We start from the raw sequence: 6000 nt of genomic DNA, 5'->3' as shown, positions 1-6000 counted from the left end.
TCGAAAAAACGGAAGTGATTGATACACGATTTTTAGTTCAATGCCCCGGAAACTGCAGCCTAGAAATCCAGTCCACTGAGCCAGGGGATGCCGCACTGTATTTCTGTGCCAGCAGCCAATCCACAGTGCTGGCTGTCAGCTTTTCTTAGCACATAAACTCATCACAATCCCCGCTCAGGAAATAAGCGGTGTAGTAGGTGGGTAGGAACTAACAGAAACCCAACATGAAAGAACATAAGCCAGAAGGAGAAATGTGTAGATGGCGGCTCAAAGTGAGCAGAAAGGGACGTTGAACACGGCTGGCGGGGACAGGAGCCTAAGGAAGGGGTAGGATTGTGCGAAGAGGGCTCAGATCCCCCGCTTTGCAGGATAGTGGGCAAAGACCTAAGATCCTTTTTTCAATGGTCTTTACAGAAATTAGTAATTCTATGCTTTTTCACCTGGCAGAGCTGTGCTTTCAGGAACGAGGATAGTGGCAGGTCAACTGCCTTTCACCTGGAGCCTGATCATCTGGCCCAGCGCAGGCCACTGACAACAGGCTCCTTACGCGTGTGACGTCCGCTTCTCACGGCCGAGCCTGCCACACGCGCTCGGTGGAAACTCAGCAACTCCCTCCATCCGGGATGCTATGGTCACGCAGGCTTTAACAGCAACTTCGTCGAGGCGTAACGCACACGCGATGAAATGCTCCCATTTACATAAATATTCCTGTGTGTTTCGACAAATTGTTATACCCATGTAACCAGCCTGACCATCAAGACACAGAATATTTCCATCTCCCCAGAAAGTTTAGTATCTTGGGACAAATTTGATGATAGGAATCAGAGATATTTGCATATATTACAGTTGATATGGAAGTCACAGATACTTTCTTATTACATTACATAGAATAAATATCATTTACTCTTGTCACTACTTTGAAATCATGGCAGTTTCCAGACTTACAGGATATATTTTATTTAATGAATTTTAAAGATGAACGTATATAAATTTCTTTTAAAATATTTTGATAACTGCATTTCACAATAACTGGTTACCTTTTTAATACTATGCATTCTATCTTACGGGTTTAAAATATTATTCTGAGAAGGAGTCCTTGAGATTTATCAGATTGACAAAGGGGTCCATGGCACCAACAAGGTCCGTAGCTTTGCAGCAGTGATTGACAACCTGAAGCTTTGACCCGGTTGGGAGCAACCAATCAGCAAGCATTCTCTCTCAGAGTCCTGCCTCCTTGCTGCTTGGTTATGATTCTCATTCTAAATCATTACATCATTCTTTCTCTCTTTCCCTCCCTCCTGCTCCCTCTCTCACACCCCTCTCTCTTCCAGGAGGGGGCAGCAACAGTTTCTAAAGCCAACAGATTGCAACCACAAGTTTCATCCTGAAGCATCTTGCATTACAGATAACCTCAGACATAAAAATAAAACACTTATCTACCAAAATAACGACATTTGTGAAGAAATAATCTAACACCAAATTTTTATTTTTTTAAGGCCCTCGAGAAGAAACTATGCTTTGCAATGAATTTATACTCATCGTATAAATTTCAACTCGATGCCAGAAAGTGACATTTTACTTAGCGGGCGCAATACTATGTCAGTAAACGTCTAATTTTCCCTTGACACAGTATTAGCTTTCTAAACCCTGTGCATTAGAATACTAGGTTTAGAAAATAATAGCGAACATAACCACAGTGCTTACTCTGTGTTAAGAACTGTTCTAAATTCTTTCTTTGTATAATGTTCATAACAACTACCAAAGTAGACACTCATTATACCCATTCTACAGATCAAAGGAAAGTTAAGAGATTTGCCCAAGGTTACAGAGCTGCTGAAGGGTGGCTCCAGGACTCAAGCCCAGGCCATTCCCCCAGTCCCTGCTCTAATCCCCCATCACCGGGGAGATTGGGGTTAGGGACTTTCGCTGCTGCTGAAATTACTGGAGTAGCCGCCACTCCATCTAGTTATCGCATATACAGAGGACAGAGAGCATTGGCTCTTCTTTATAGCAACAGAACATCTGAACCCCTGCTTGTGTTTGGCGTTTCCCCACTCAACAGTATCAGTGGGAAACAGAGCAGTTGATAGACGAGCAAGAGACACCGACACCCCAGGTATTTCTTTTCTTAGTTCTTGTCACAGCTAGTGCACAGGCACCTGGCATTCTGAGTGTGATCCTGACCAGGAAATGGGGCATTCGGTCTTCTTGTCATGTTGCCATTTGTCCCTGAGAAGGGATACACAGAGCTCTGTGGGCAGAAGACAGGGGACTTGATCTCTTTGAGACTTAGTCTCCCAGTCTGCAAAATCAGCTGTGATCGTCATTTTATAGTGACACATTCTGCATAATGAGCCAGGGGGAGCCCTAGATCTCAGCCCCTTCCCTATGCCTCTCTCACAGTGTGTGTCTGGAGCTTCGCCAAGCGCCTGTCCTGGCCATGGGCAGCTGGGCCCTCAGCAACATGGCCCTTTGTCTCCTGGGTGCGGGTGAGTCCAACACTCAGTCAGTAAAAACCAGGGCAGATGTACAAGAATATTCAGTGTAACACTTCCTTGTAATAGCAAAAAACTATGAAATACCCAGATGCACACCAACAGAAGAATGGATAAATGAGTGACGGTGTATTTCTATGAAGAAATTATACAGCAGTGAAAATGAATGAACTAAAATGAAACACATCTATATTTTAATGTAAATTTTATACACAATCGATTTTATAATTCTAAGTGAAGAATTATACCGCAGAAGATACATACAGAATTGCCCCATTTGCATAGTTTAAAGCATGCAAAACAAAACACTTTTTTGTTTAGTTATACACCTATGTATTTAAATATAAATTAGAAGAGAAGAAAGATCAACATCAACAGTAGTTAGAGAATGGGGGTAGAGACACATGGAAGCTGGAAAAAGAAACAAGAGATTTCAATAAAATATTGCCTAAGTGGGGTTATTTGTCCAAGTGCTCATTTTATTGGTATGTTATCAAAGTCTTGTGTATTTGTTCGACATCAATATCTTAACGTGGAGAAAACAACCTCACTGAACAACGGAATGAGTGAGGAGAAATTCACAAAAAGATATACATTAAGCTGTTAACATCACTTACCTGAAATGGGAGTGAGGTAAAGGAGGAAAGAAGGCGGCAAAAATAGATCATGAAAAAGGATGTGCACTATTTAAAATAAAGGGAAGAAAAAGAAAGCTTATCTAAAAGAAACACTAATAAATAAACAGGCTAAAACACACCAGAAATATCAACAAGTTGCAATCTTCTGCAAAGTTGTCTCAGAATTATAAAAACAGTAAGAGCAGGGATTTATATTATATTAAAAAATAATTAGATAATTATAAAAGCAATGCTTAGTTCTGAGTTAGAGACTGATGTTCAAATCAATGATAAAAGGCATTTTTCAGACAACTGCTAATGATATATTTTCATTCTATCTATCATCTATCATCTCTCTAATCTATCTATCTATTTATCATCTATCTATCACCTATCCATCTATAGAGAAAGAGAAAGAGAGATCCAGAAAGACTTTGGCAGTGATAGGGTACGTTTTATCTTTATTTCTTAAGTTTCTAAAAAATAAATGCCTTTGTTTCTGTTAGTAAAAAAAAAATAGCTATAAAATGTTTTTAAATGGATATTTATAAATTAATATTTATAAATGAATAAAATATGAACTAGTTTATTTTCTGAACTAGGATGAAAGCTTTCCTTCTGATACCATCAAGTGTTGTTTTTGCCCAGTAACACGATGATTAGGAGTCTGCCAAGTGAACACGTCACCAGCAGCTTACTGAAGGGGCGCAGGAAAGCCTCATTCTTTGGCTGCTTCGATGCCGCCATGGGCTCCAGGCTCCTCTGCTGTGTAGCCCTTTGTCTCCTGGGAGCAGGTGAGTCCTGAGCACAAAAGAAAAATCACGTTCTGGGTTGGCCAACCCCCTTGTCAAGATCCATCATGGACTTCGTCTACAGCTTCTGTTTTCTTCTCTTACAGGCACTAGTGATGCCGAAGTCATTCAGACTCCCGCACATCTGGTCAAAGGCAGAGGACAGAAAGCAAAGATGGATTGTCTCCCTCATAAAGGACATCCCGTAGTTTACTGGTATCAACACATCCAGAACGAAGAGTTCAAGTTTTTGATTTACTTTCAGAACGAAGATGTTCTCGATCAAATCGAGTTGGTCAAGAAGCGATTCTCAGCCAACTGCTCCAGTAACTCGCACTGCAGCCTGGAAATCCGGTCCTCAGAACCAGGAGACTCAGCCCTGTACTTCTGCGCCAGCAGCCAATCCACAGCACTGAAACGGCCGTTCCTCTTAGTGCAAAAACTCACCATGGACCCAGCCCAGGAAGCAGGTGATGCCTTAGGTTGGAAGGAAGTAACGGAAATGAACTGGAGCTAGCTCCGGCCCCAGTGGGATTTGCTACCAGGCTAAACGGTGTTTAGCAGCAGGCAAGGAGTGAGGGACAAACAATTCAAAAAAAAAAAAAAAAAAAGCAAAAATATACTAACTGGGCCAGAGTCTGGAATGGCTGCCTCTCCAGCTCTCAAGTTTCCTTCTCTTATTTTGTTTGCTTCGTATGTTTGTTTCCCTGTATCTGTCTTTCTCTTTTTCTCCAGTCCTCGTGACAAAGATAAGATGGTTACTAAAGGTCAAAAATCCAGTTGTCATCATTCCATCCCAATAATAAAGACCAGCCCAGCTCTTTCTAAACCTAGGTTTACAGTCCCAGGGGAAATAGAAGACTGGACATGAGCCCGCCATGAGCCATCTCCTGGAGTTTGCACCCCTTGTCATGCATTTAAAATCATGTAAATCTACTCTATTGTGCATGCCATTCTGTCTCGGATTTTTTCACTCAGCTCAAAGTGAGTGAAAAACTTCATTTTTCTATATGAACATCTAGTCTGTTGCTTCTAAATGATGCACGATGCTCCATACCCACTCCTCCAGGAAGAGTCACCCAATCTTCCTCCAATTTCCTACCAGCATTGAAAATGCTTATACGTATAGTTTTATGTACCTGGGATTATAGGATTACATATGCTGAATCATGATTGCTGAGACATGGAATACTATACATGTATGTTATTTTATGTATCTAAATGCCAGCAGAGGGCCCTAGAGAATTGCCGTGCAAGTCTATAATCCCACTTGAAAGTATATAAGTCTTCCTCTTATGGGGTTGTCCAGTTTTCTAGATTGTTGCCAGTTATGTAGAGAGATTTCGATCTCTCTCAGCCACTGTGATAGGCCAAGAAAAAACTGAAATAAAAGTTCTAAATATTATAAAGAAAGAAGTGAAATCATCGCTATTTTCAGATTATGTAATCATTTGTATAGAAAACCTAAGGAATGAATGAACCACAAGTAGAAATAATTAGTGAATTTATCAAGATCACAGGACATGAGGTCAATTTGAAAAAAAATCAAGTGTTTTTACACTGGTTGCAAACAATTGAAAAAATTAACTTCAGAAACCAATACCATATAAACAGTACCCATAACAGGAATAAATGTAGCAAAAGATGTTTAACGAAAGACCACAAAACATCGCAAAGGGAAATTAAAGAAAACATTAAAAATGGAAAGAAATGGCATGTGTATGGATTGGAAAATGTACATTGAAATAGCAATTCTCTCAACGAATGGTGTCGCAACAACCGGATAATCACCTGGAAAGAACTAAACATTACTGGTATCTCATATCTTAAATAAAAATCAGTTACGAGGTGAATCACAGAGCTACGTGTAAACGCGAAAACCACAAGTCTTCTAGAAGAAAACACAGGAAAACATCTCTGCGAGGTGAAGGTGGGCAAACATTCCTTATGACACAGAAAGCACTAACCAGGAGCGAAAGGTCGTTTCTACAGATCAATAGTTCCCAAACGAGAAGAGGAAATGTGGCCCGTAAATCAGATTTGTTCTACAGATCAATAGTTCCCAAACGAGAAGAGGAAATGTGGCCCGTAAATCAG

The sequence above is a fragment of the Rousettus aegyptiacus genome, unplaced genomic scaffold (genome assembly GCF_014176215.1).
Source record: "Rousettus aegyptiacus isolate mRouAeg1 unplaced genomic scaffold, mRouAeg1.p scaffold_m13_p_13, whole genome shotgun sequence".
Classification (NCBI taxonomy): domain Eukaryota; kingdom Metazoa; phylum Chordata; class Mammalia; order Chiroptera; family Pteropodidae; genus Rousettus; species Rousettus aegyptiacus.
The sequence above is the reverse complement of the archived record's forward strand: the minus strand, read 5'-3'. Positions refer to the sequence as shown.